Source organism: Uranotaenia lowii, unplaced genomic scaffold (assembly GCF_029784155.1).
Source record: "Uranotaenia lowii strain MFRU-FL unplaced genomic scaffold, ASM2978415v1 HiC_scaffold_74, whole genome shotgun sequence".
Lineage (NCBI taxonomy): Eukaryota > Metazoa > Arthropoda > Insecta > Diptera > Culicidae > Uranotaenia > Uranotaenia lowii.
In genome coordinates this window covers 68,410-82,207 of record NW_026598689.1, presented here as the reverse complement: position 1 = coordinate 82,207, position 13,798 = coordinate 68,410, and positions in this window count along the sequence as shown.

Below are 13,798 nucleotides of genomic sequence, written 5' to 3'. Positions count from 1 at the left end.
TACTTCGAATTTCAAAAAATCTAAAAAAGCCAAAATGTGACAAATTACGTCTACTTTTCAATTCACTTTTTCAAAATTTTCTACTGTAACAGGAACAGCTTTGGCGGTCGATTGATTGAAAAGTACGGGTTTTACACAACTTTTTTACATTTTTTGTGGCCATGATCTTAGAAAATTTTTAAATTTTTTTTCCATATGTGCAACATATAGCTTCTAACTTCAGCTTTCTCAGGCACTAAGTGAAATTTTTTTCGAGCACTTAATAACTGATTTACAACCTTTTTCCTGAAGCATGTTTTTTCATAAAATTTTTTTTGTACTGTAAATAACTTTAAAGTTATTGATTGTAGTTGAAAATTGTCTGAGAAACATATTTGAGTCAAATTATAAGCTATTCAAAACTTTAAATTTGGTAGAAATCGGTTGAGAAACAAGGGAGTTTTAGCGAAAACGGTGTTTGCCGTCATTTGACCGCTCGCGGTATGAATAGGTATACCACATACGTTATTCGAAAACCGTAACACTTAAAAAAAATTTAAAAACGCAAAAATACTTGCATTTCAAAATCAAAAATAGTCCTGTCGTTAAATTTGCGAAAAAACAATTATATAAGACGTAATCATCGTTTAAAGTTCAAAAACCGTCATTTGACCGCCTCCGGTACGTTTAGTGTTAAGAAAAAGTTTTCGATTCAGAATCAGTTTTTGTCTATAGGGTTTTTTGATCGTTTATCAATCGAATTGGTCTACAAAATTTTAATAGGTTTGACTTAAGGTATGCCGGTTTCCGAATCGATAACTTTTTTCTCGCTAGTTTAAGTTATTAGCACCTTTCATTAAATAAATTGCATATTAAAATATTGTTGTGATCATGCGAGGTATCAAAAATAAATAGAACAATCCTAGAAAAATTTTGATTTTACTTATTAATTCGATACCTCACATGTTTTCCAAGACGTAATATTTTAGGTTAGTTAAAATATTAGTCTGGGGTTGAAGTAAAACGTTCGAGTAGGTTTTAGTTCGAAAAAATAACTCATGATAAATATTGTAAAAAAATTCATTCATGATAGTCAAAAGAAAAGGTCCTAATTAAAAGTTGTTTAATTACACTTTGGTAACTAATTGACAACTTTCACTTACATTCTGACTCGATACATAAACATTCTAGTCATTCATATTCACATTACAAACTTAGATCGATAATTCTCACCCATCTAAGGTGATTTACAACTTACATCGACAATATTCATCATTCTGAACCGAAACACATTCATTCAATATCCTAAAGTTGTTTAATTGCACTTTGGTAACTAATTGACAACTTTCACTTACATTCTGACTGGAAATATAATCATTCTAGTCATTCAAATTCATTCATATTGTATTACAAACTAAGATCGATATATACACCACATTCTGTGTGTAAAGAGTCCGTTTCCAATTCAAAAGGCGCGTTTCAGGCGATTTAACTACCCATCTCACCCATTTTGTACCGATTTACACCACATTACATCATTACACCACTTCACCATTCCATTCTGTTTGGAAATGTCGAATGCAATAGTCGCGTTTCAGGCGATTTATCCTCAGGCGATTTTGAATAGGGCGACTTTAGAAGGCGAGGCCCCTAGCGACCCTAGCGTCCTTTTACTGAAGCTTCATCTGCAGAGAGCTGACCTCTGGCGGCAAACGATGGTTTGCAAAAATAAAACCAGGCGACTCTACCAGTCACTACTCAGCCCTAGCGTTGCTTTTGCCGTTGCCGTTGTCGGCGAGCGGTCTCAGTCTGCTCGGGTTCGATTCTCGGTCGGGCGAAACTTTTTTAACGGTATATCGTTACACGCAGATAGCTAAATTGTCAACTTTCACTAACTATTTGATGAACACTTGATAAATTTAAGTAGTCAACATTAAAACCATTAAAGTAATCAATCATCAATATAAACCATCTTTTTACACCTGTCCGGGGAGCCTCAAGGGTCATATTTTTAACAGATAATTATACCCTATTCTGAACCGAAATACATTAATTTAACATCACAAAAGTTGTTTAATTACACTTTGGCAACTAATTGACAACTTTAACAACCATTCTGACTAGAGATATACCGAATATTCGGTCGGCCGAATATTCGGCGCCGAATACCGCCGAAAAACCGTTAAGCCGAATATTCGGCTCACCGAATAGTTGAGCTAAGTATTCGGCCGAATATCTACTACAGACTTGTAAAAATTTTCAAATAATTTTGGATAATTTATAAAATATTCATAAGTAATGTTGTAAAAGCTACAAAATCATTATAAACTTATGGTTTCAGCAAAACATCTAAGGTGTATCCGCATATCTTTCACTGTAGATTGTACAGGAGAATGTCGACAGGTATCGTTTTATACTTTGATTATAGTTTATCCCAGATCTTCTGAACATATTCAGGCTTGCCCATAAATCCAGTAAAGATTCCAGATACCTAAGTCAAATCTAGCCGGGATGTCCAGATATTGCTTAAAACTTCCAGCATTTTGCTCGGGTTTATTCAGATGATTAGATAAAAAACTCAAATTTCTCTTCGAAAATTTAAGATTTGTGTTCATTAACAATTTTAAAACAATTTCTTAATAAACATAAATTGTGGCCTTTTTTTTATTATTTTTGAAATCGCCCTGAACGCCTGACCGTGTGAATACGTGTGGTTGAAAGTATGGTATGTTAAGGTTAAAGATCTTTCTTTTCAACAACTATTTTGAAGATATCTTGCTCAAATTGGACCTTCATCTAATTCAATATCAAAGAAGTAATTTCAAACAGCTTAGCACTCGTTTCGACATGTTTTGTCCCAGATTTCACAGGAACGTAATCTTTTTGGTGATAAACGCCCTAGAAGTGACTAGTCATCTGATGTCTTTTCAGTTATTGGTGATATTTTCAAATTCAGAACGACCCCTACTTAAAACATGAGTGGCATAAATATGGAAGAAATAAAAAGCATTAAAATAATCACTCAAGTATTTTTCACTTAAAACTCAATAGAATAATCGACCGAATATTCGGCCGAATAGTTGAAAAGGTCAATATTCGGTATTCGGCCGTTCGCCGAATACCACTATTCGGTACATCTCTAATTCTGACCCGATACATAAACATGCTAGTCATTCACATTCATATTACAAACTATGATCGATAATTCTAACTCATTCAAGTTATTTAGAGTTCAAAATCATTCAGAATCCAGCTTTAAAATTCATATTAAAATTCTAATTTAATCTTATATAAAAAATCCCATATCAGCTTACAGCAGAAACTTTTGATAAGATTTAAATACTTAAAATTATTTGCAACGTTGATGCGAACCCTTAAGGATTCCATTTCAAAACTTAGTAGTACCTATTTTTGCGAAAGGCAGAATATTTCGATAACACATCGCTATCAGACAATCCAGTTGCCGATATCCCCGATATCCTAATAAGCAATCACGGACCCATGTTAGCAGCTCGTTGGACTCACATCTAGTCAAATAATCAAATTACGCCATATTTCCCCTCGTGAAGATCGGAGATGAGGAACCTTCTTTTATGTTTCATTTCGAGATGGATACTTAATACAACCATCAGCTTAAATAACTTAATCAGAAACCCAATCGATAGCTTGCGTATGAAAATGGAGAAATTAGATTGAATATCTTTAAGACTTTAATCAATCCTTTGGTTACTGTAGCTTCTTTTTTTTTATAAAAAAAATACTGACTGTAAAATTTTAAATCTGTATCATTTATCCATATCAATGGGATGTTGCATCTGCTCTGAGGAAGATTGCCGGTGTTGAAAATTAAAGAAAACCTCAATCATAAAACAAATTCGATTCGAAAGTCCGATTTATGCTTACCTGTAGGTAAATCGGTTGCAACCGAAATCGTGTTTGTGTGTGCTAGAAATATTGTAACCGCAAGCGGTTCATCCGAAGCATTGGTTTAAGAATTTATGAACAATAACCAGTACGCTACACTTATGTATCGAAATGGAAAACGATGATATCAATCTTCAAGGAGCTGAAAACAATTCCATTCACGATCATCGACTTGTAAATAAAATTAATTTTGTGTCTTTTTCATATCAACAAGTTAGCAAAAAAAAAATATTTCAAAAAAAAAAAAACACGCATACCTACATTGCAATAGGAGGCAAGCGATCTTTGACTGAAACTGTATAGCGCCAAGCAGAGGAATCGCAGGGCATCCCAATTTAATCATTTCTCTTCTATGCAGTGCGTTTGCTTACGATAAAACACCCACAGGCAAATAAATATGAAATATCGGTCTGACCGGTGAAAACAAACCGCACAGCGGTGGTTTTCTTAGAAATAGGACATCTGGAGAGCATTAATAGTTGGAAAGCTAAAGTTGTAGTTTGAGATATTTCTCGACAGTAAAAAAAAAAAAAACAATAAAATAAATAGCAAGGGTAATGTTTTGAAATAATCAACAGTAGTAGGTATTTCTCTCCTTTTCGGGTCAAAGGATAAAATTCATTTCATCCCGTGACCTGTTAACAAAAAAATTCTCCTTACAAAGTTACACTCTTATAAAATTTTCAAGTTTCGGATATATTTATAATGAACTAGCTGGCCCTACAGCTTTCAAAAATAAATGATACTAGACAAATTATTTAAATTTGGATTTTTTGTGGGCATAATTTTAAACCAAATTTTACGCAAAAATATTCTAAGGGAGGTCTCTTCGTCTTTCCACTCTCTTCACTGGAGGGAGGGGTATCAAATATTCATAGCAGCATTTCTAGTACCCAAATACACACCAATGCTAAATTTGGTTCCATTTGTTATGCATCAATCGAGTTATGCATAAAAAATTGTCTAAATTCCAACAACCTCGCTGGGAGAAGGAAGGGATCTCAAATAATCACAGAAACACTTCTCGTACTCAGAAATTCATATATAAGTATATAAATTTGAGATGTGGCTGTTATACTCTGTACCGAGAAATGCATTTTTTATAGAATTTCGGGCGAATTTTTAGTTTTCAGTGTGCATGTGATACACGATGGCTCCAGAGAAATCTCTCAGGAGCCACTTTTCTGTCATGTCTAGTAGAAAATCAGGATCGAATTGGTGTGGTATTAAATATTTCAGGAAACAATCCAAATTTATTTTTTATCTGATGTTTTCAACACATTTTCAACAATTGTGAGCCCTTTTGATGAGAGGCTCAACCGTAAATTTCACAAAATAGGTACCTACATTTGCAGGAGGCCGTAGTAGACAATACTTTTGACTAAAAATAAAACGTTTTGAAAGCTTTCTAAAATGGGATATCAAAATCAGCAGACTCTTTATGTTGAATTTTCAAGAATCACTTGTGTGAGATAATTAAATTAAAATTTTCGAAAACCTATTCAAGTTAAATATATTTCAAACAAAATTTCAAATTGGGGCTTATGATATATGTAGCTCAATTGGTTTTTATTGGTCGGTTGCTTCCTGAGCCGATGTCCACGAGTTCGAGCCCAAGAGTAAACATCGATCACAGTTGTACTGGATAAGTTTTTTAATGACTGTCCGCCAACTGCATCATTGATATATGTAAGTCGCGAATGACATAAAGATGTTAAAATGACTATAATAATCGAAACAAAACAAATCAAACTTTATTCAATAATAGGTGATAGTTAATCTATCTGTAAACTTGAACAAAAACGAACATCGGAATAAACCTTTTCACATTTAACGTTGAAGTGGAAATACACAACACAAACAATTTATTTTCTTAAACACTAAAAACGGTACTTTGCTTAAAGGGTTCATAGTTTTTAGTTACAAAAACTAAATTAATATAAATATATGTGTGGGACGAATCAAACCGACACTTGACAATTTGTCATGAGCGTGCACGTCGGTCAGTAATTCAGCTTTTAGAAAATACAGAGGAATAAGTGAGTCTACTCAAAGTCCCCAACATGAAAAAAGGTTTTCGAAAGTTTAGATTATATAGAAAGTGATGATGGAATTAGTCTACTAATAATTGAAAGGTTTTCAAAATTCCGAATAAAAACTATCCAAACATTTTCTTTAAAAAAGTAACATTGAAATTATCTTGTGTCTTGACTTTTAAAATTTTTCAATTTGCGCTTACCGATTCTTCGTTAGAATATGGAATAATCGGTAAATTATCTTGATCGCTGAGTATTCTTCATGGGAGTTAATAGTTATAGGCGAATATTCTAAGCCATAAGGCATTCAATAAAACTTCGCAACTGGAAAACTTAATGGATTGCTCCAGAAGGGATAAGGTATTTTGCGTCAAAACGACTCCTTGCAGGGGAAATTGAATATCAAAGTACGGTCCTAGTACATGCACGTAATTTACGATGGCTCCAGAAAAATACCTCTGGAGCCGCTTTTTTCTCATATCCACCGGACAATCAAGATCTACTCAGAGTAGTTATAAATCCTTTCAAAAATCAATCTAAATTTAAGATACAAAATAGTTATTTAGTTAGGTAACAGAAGGTGGAGTTTTACAGCATGAGTCGCAGATTTATCCAACAAAAATAAAAATAATCACAATATCATATACCTAATCACATTCCTCACAATAAACGGAGGAAAAAATAAACCACACAATTATGTACACTAAAATGAGTCAAATCTAAGAGTTACAAAGAAAATAGAATCCAGAAAAATTAATATAAATCCTACTATTTTACAGTTGAGGCAGTGAGGAATTGAAATTATAAATGAAGAAACTAACTGGAGTTGCATTACAATAGCTGTACTTAATCGAGAATATGTTAACCCAAAAACAAAAAACAGAAGCCAGACAGAGATACTTCGGTAAAAATAGTTAGCTACCTAGGTACTCAACGCATATAAACGTGCGAAACATCGCCTTAATTACAGTTTCAGATATGACGTTAAACTTTGTTTTTCTTCGCATGCTCTACCTAGATAAGTATAGGTATGTTTATCAATCTACGATCCAAGTGCGGAAGTCGTGCTGAAAATCATTTGAATCAATGTCGTATTCACGGGAAAGAATACACACAGTCTTCTCTAGGGATAATATCCGTTGTGTTCAATTTGGTTGGCTCCTTGTGCGGGGAGACAATAGGGTGACTCGCAACAAAATATTTTATGATTACAAACTAGGCGCTAACTGAACTGTGCGAAATGTTCTTCCATATTCTGTTCTGCGTAAAGACACATGTAATTCGAATGGTTTCGGTTGTTTGGCGATGTTTTTTGCCAGATTTTAGGCAAACTAATCGATTGGTTTATTCAATAAACTAATCACATTTATAAGTAATTTTTCAATACATGATACAGCAAAGAAAACGATACAGTTTTTTTTTTTCTATACAGGAAATTATTGTGAAAAATAAAATTGCACAGAGCAGCGCACAAACTTCCAAATTTTGACAGACTGGCATTTCACTCACCATTGCTATTTATTCATGAAACTTTCTCACAAGCAAGTTAAATTTATAATTTCCTTATTCATTGTGTTTGGCACTTTACGCATGAACTAGGAAGAAAGATACAATTATTTTAGTAAAAGTAGGGAAAATCGAAGTTTCCTCACAACATTTCAGCTATGAAATTTGATTAGATTTTTATAAAAATCTAATAAAAAATAAAATAGTATTCATTCGAATTCATTCCCAAATTAGTTATGACTATCCTTCGAACAACAGCAATGTTAGGAGCAGCGAGTAAAGTTAATTTAAAATATGTGGTTTACGCGATGGAGTGGCCCTGCTGCTGTTGATGACCGGTGAGGTGACCACTCGCTGATGGGTGATTGCTGTTGATGATAGACGACGATGATGACGATGCTGCCATTCCTCTGTACTGCAGGCCACATTGGTGCTGGATCTGCCAATCAAATTAACCCTTCCAATATTGGGTTGCAATTTATTTTTTTTTATCTTCAAGCTTCAAACTAACTGACTTGTGACATTGTCACTATTCTCATCGGTCAGGAAGATGAATTTTTAAAACATCAATCGAATATAAATACAGCATCGTGAATTTTGAGGCACACCCTCAACCCGAACGGAAAAGAAAAACATTCAAATATCCTCGAACAAACGTGCTCAGATGAATCGACGCAAAAGTTATCCGTGTTGATAGTCATTCTTCTCGGCACCCCCCCCCCCCCCCCCCTTCCCCGGACCCCCTCCTGTCCTGTCTGCTGAAGGCGGTATGACTCGCGTTTCCCTCATTGCTTTGCTGGAATTTGTACTTTCCCAGCTGATGATGTTTGATTCTGCAAAATAACGTCAATCAATCTTCATTCGGTCTGAAGATATCAAAACGATGGGGAAAGCCAAAATATTTGTTCTGGTTTGTTTTTCCCCAAAAAACCTCACCCAAGCCAAGACATTGGTTTTGCTGACAGGGAGCTTCTCGGTGCATAGATTAACTTTTGTGTTTCTAGAGATGATTTGTTTCTTCAACTTTACTCGAACGATCTCAACCAATGCAATCAATTGAGCCCACAAAGTTTCACAGATAAGGGTCAGTTCCTCCTGCGTGGATGACTATTGGATAGATTCATTAGGGAATTGGGGAGCCTCACTGTATTTCTTCTGATTGGCATCTTTATACTTTCAATTGGTACTTACGGAACTGGCGATAAAAGTTAACAGGTGAATGAGAAAATTTAACTTCCCGGTTCTACGACCTATAAAAGCTATGCTCGTCCCACTTTGAGTGAGAGCCAAGTTCGAAGAATCGGTGATGTCTGTTCTATTCATTCCAACAAACCAGAGTAAATAATGGAACTTGATTAGGTTACGACACTTCCTTTCGTTCCTTTTTTCTGGCAAACAAGGCATTTCCTACCCAAATGAATCGTTTCAATCTATTTACACACCCAATCAAGCAGAATTCAAGCAACAAAAGTCGACTGGAGAAGGGGAGAAAAATATTCCTACCCTCAAATATTTGGACGGGGGGATGCTTTGAGTTTGGGCGGATCAAAAAAAAAAAAAACCGGAGTAAGGGGTAAAAGGTAGGTATCGTTAAGGGCCCAAAAAAGGGATCACATGGATAGTTGAGCAGCAAATACTTTCAAGTGCCACGAAAATGATTGATTTGTTTTTTCAAAGGTCTAGAATATTTATTTATTTAACTATAAGGGGAAAAACGCATTTTAAAGTTGTGATTCCAAATTAAGCTCAGAATCCCGAAAAAAAAGCTTCTAAAGGCCAGAAATCGCATTATAAAGTTGTGATCCCAAATTAAGCTCAGAATACCGAAAAAACGCTTCTAAAGGCCAGAAATCGTATTTTAAAGTTGTGATCCCAAATTAAGCTCAGAATCCCGAAAAAACGCTTCTAAAGGCCAGAAATCTCATTTTAAAGTTGTGATCCCAAATTAAGCTCAGAATACCGAAAAAAACGCTTCTAAAGGCCAGAAATCGCATTTTAAAGTTGTGATCCCAAATTAAGCTCAGAATCCCGAAAAAAGGCTTCTAAAGGCCAGAAATCGCATTTTAAAGTTGTGATCCCAAATTAAGCTCAGAATCCCGAAAAAAGGTTTCTAAAGGCCAGAAATCGCATTTTAAAGTTGTGATCCCAAATTAAGCTCAGAATACCGAAAAAACGCTTCTAAAGGCCAGAAATCGCATTTTAAAGTTGTGATCCCAAATTAAGCTCAGAATCCCGAAAAAACGCTTCTAAAAGCCAGAAATCGCATTTTAAAGTTGTGATCCCAAATTAAGCTCAGAATCCCGAAAAAACGCTTCTAAAGGCCAGAAATCGCATTTTAAAGTTGTGATCCCAAATTAAGCTCAGAATCCCGAAAAAACGCTTCTAAAGGCCAGAAATCGCATTTTAAAGTTGTGATCCCAAATTAAGCTCAGAATAACGAAAAAACGCTTCTAAAGGCCAGAAATCGCATTTTAAAGTTGTGATCCCAAATTAAGCTCAGAATCCCGAAAAAAGGCTTCTAAAGGCCAGAAATCGCATTTTAAAGTTGTGATCCCAAATTAAGCTCAGAATCCCGAAAAAACGCTTCTAAAGGCCAGAAATCGCATTTTAAAGTTGTGATCCCAAATTAAGCTCAGAATACCGAAAAAACGCTTCTAAAGGCCAGAAATCGCATTTTAAAGTTGTGATCCCAAATTAAGCTCAGAATACCGAAAAAACGCTTCTAAAGGCCAGAAATCGCATTTTAAAGTTGTGATCCCAAATTAAGCTCAGAATACCGTAAAAACGCTTCTAAAGGCCAGAAATCGCATTGTTGTGATCCCAAATTAAGCTCAGAATACCGAAAAAACGCTTCTAAAGGCCAGAAATCGCATTTTAAAGTTGTGATCCCAAATTAAGCTCAGAATCCCGAAAAAAGGCTTCTAAAGGCCAGAAATCGCATTTTAAAGTTGTGATCCCAAATTAAGCTCAGAATCCCGAAAAAAGGCTTCTAAAGGCCAGAAATCGCATTTTAAAGTTGTGATCCCAAATTAAGCTCAGAATACCGAAAAAACGCTTCTAAAGGCCAGAAATCGCATTTTAAAGTTGTGATCCCAAATTAAGCTCAGAATCCCGAAAAAACGCTTCTAAAGGCCAGAAATCGCATTTTAAAGTTGTGATCCCAAATTAAGCTCAGAATCCCGAAAAAACGCTTCTAAAGGCCAGAAATCGCATTGTTGTGATCCCAAATTAAGCTCAGAATACCGAAAAAACGCTTCTAAAGGCCAGAAATCGCATTTTAAAGTTGTGATCCCAAATTAAGCTCAGAATCCCAAAAAAACGCTTCTAAAGGCCAGAAATCGTATTTTAAAGTTGTGATCCCAAATTAAGCTCAGAATACCGAAAAAACGCTTCTAAAGGCCAGAAATCGCATTTTAAAGTTGTGATCCCAAATTAAGCTCAGAATACCGAAAAAACGCTTCTAAAGGCCAGAAATCGCATTTTAAAGTTGTGATCCCAAATTAAGCTCAGAATCCCGAAAAAACGCTTCTAAAGGCCAGAAATCGCATTTTAAAGTTGTGATCCCAAATTAAGCTCAGAATCCCGAAAAAACGCTTCTAAAGGCCAGAAATCGCATTTTAAAGTTGTGATCCCAAATTAAGCTCAGAATACCGAAAAAACGCTTCTAAAGGCCAGAAATCGTATTTTAAAGTTGTGATCCCAAATTAAGCTCAGAATACCGAAAAAACGCTTCTAAAGGCCAGAAATCGCATTTTAAAGTTGTGATCCCAAATTAAGCTCAGAATCCCGAAAAAACGCTTCTAAAGGCCAGAAATCGCATTTTAAAGTTGTGATCCCAAATTAAGCTCAGAATACCGAAAAAACGCTTCTAAAGGCCAGAAATCGTATTTTAAAGTTGTGATCCCAAATTAAGCTCAGAATCCCGAAAAAACGCTTCTAAAGGCCAGAAATCGCATTTTAAAGTTGTGATCCCAAATTAAGCTCAGAATCCCGAAAAAACGCTTCTAAAGGCCAGAAATCGCATTTTAAAGTTGTGATCCCAAATTAAGCTCAGAATCCCGAAAAAACGCTTCTAAAGGCCAGAAATTTTATTTTAAAGTTGTGATCCCAAATTAAGCTCAGAATCCCGAAAAAACGCTTCTAAAGGCCAGAAATCGCATTTTAAAGTTGTGATCCCAAATTAAGCTCAGAATACCGAAAAAACGCTTCTAAAGGCCAGAAATCGCATTTTAAAGTTGTGATCCCAAATTAAGCTCAGAATACCGAAAAAACGCTTCTAAAGGCCAGAAATCGCATTTTAAAGTTGTGATCCCAAATTAAGCTCAGAATCCCGAAAAAACGCTTCTAAAGGCCAGAAATCGCATTTTAAAGTTGTGATCCCAAATTAAGCTCAGAATACCGAAAAAACGCTTCTAAAGGCCAGAAATCGCATTTTAAAGTTGTGATCCCAAATTAAGCTCAGAATACCGAAAAAACGCTTCTAAAGGCCAGAAATCGCATTTTAAAGTTGTGATCCCAAATTAAGCTCAGAATACCGAAAAAACGCTTCTAAAGGCCAGAAATCGTATTTTAAAGTTGTAATCCCAAATTAAGCTCAGAATACCGAAAAAACGCTTCTAAAGGCCAGAAATCGCATTTTAAAGTTGTGATCCCAAATTAAGCTCAGAATACCGAAAAAACGCTTCTAAAAGCCAGAAATCGCATTTTAAAGTTGTGATCCCAAATTAAGCTCAGAATCCCGAAAAAACGCTTCTAAAGGCCAGAAATCGTATTTTAAAGTTGTGATCCCAAATTAAGCTCAGAATCCCGAAAAAACGCTTCTAAAGGCCAGAAATCGCATTTTAAAGTTGTGATCCCAAATTAAGCTCAGAATACCGAAAAAACGCTTCTAAAGGCCAGAAATCGCATTTTAAAGTTGTGATCCCAAATTAAGCTCAGAATACCGAAAAAACGCTTCTAAAAGCCAGAAATCGCATTTTAAAGTTGTGATCCCAAATTAAGCTCAGAATCCCGAAAAAACGCTTCTAAAGGCCAGAAATCGTATTTTAAAGTTGTGATCCCAAATTAAGCTCAGAATCCCGAAAAAACGCTTCTAAAGGCCAGAAATCGCATTTTAAAGTTGTGATCCCAAATTAAGCTCAGAATACCGAAAAAACGCTTCTAAAGGCCAGAAATCGCATTTTAAAGTTGTGATCCCAAATTAAGCTCAGAATACCGAAAAAACGCTTCTAAAGGCCAGAAATCGTATTTTAAAGTTGTGATCCCAAATTAAGCTCAGAATACCGAAAAAACGCTTCTAAAGGCCAGAAATCGCATTTTAAAGTTGTGATCCCAAATTAAGCTCAGAATACCGAAAAAACGCTTCTAAAAGCCAGAAATCGCATTTTAAAGTTGTGATCCCAAATTAAGCTCAGAATCCCGAAAAAACGCTTCTAAAGGCCAGAAATCGTATTTTAAAGTTGTGATCCCAAATTAAGCTCAGAATCCCGAAAAAACGCTTCTAAAGGCCAGAAATCGCATTTTAAAGTTGTGATCCCAAATTAAGCTCAGAATACCGAAAAAACGCTTCTAAAGGCCAGAAATCGCATTTTAAAGTTGTGATCCCAAATTAAGCTCAGAATCCCGAAAAAACGCTTCTAAAGGCCAGAAATCGCATTTTAAAGTTGTGATCCCAAATTAAGCTTAGAATCCCGAAAAAACGCTTCTAAAGGCCAGAAATCGTATTTTAAAGTTGTGATCCCAAATTAAGCTCAGAATACCGAAAAAACGCTTCTAAAAGCCAGAAATCGCATTTTAAAGTTGTGATCCCAAATTAAGCTCATAATACCGAAAAAACGCTTCTAAAGGCCAGAAATCGCATTTTGAAGTTGTGATCCCAAATTAAGCTCATAATACCGAAAAAACGCTTCAAAGGCCAGAAATCGCATTTTAAAGTTGTGATCCCAAATTAAGCTCAGAATAACGAAAAAACGCTTCTAAAGGCCAGAAATCGCATTTTAAAGTTGTGATCCCAAATTAAGCTCAGAATCCCGAAAAAACGCTTCTAAAGGCCAAAAATCGCATTTTAAAGTTGTGATCCCAAATTAAGCTCAGAATCCCGAAAAAACGCTTCTAAAGGCCAGAAATCGTATTTTAAAGTTGTGATCCCAAATTAAGCTCAGAATACCGAAAAAACGCTTCTAAAGGCCAGAAATCGCATTTTAAAGTTGTGATCCCAAATTAAGCTCAGAATCCCGAAAAAACGCTTCTAAAGGCCAGAAATCGCATTTTAAAGTTGTGATCCCAAATTAAGCTCAGAATACCGAAAAAACGCTTCTAAAGGCCAGAAATCGTATTTTAAAGTTGTGATCCCA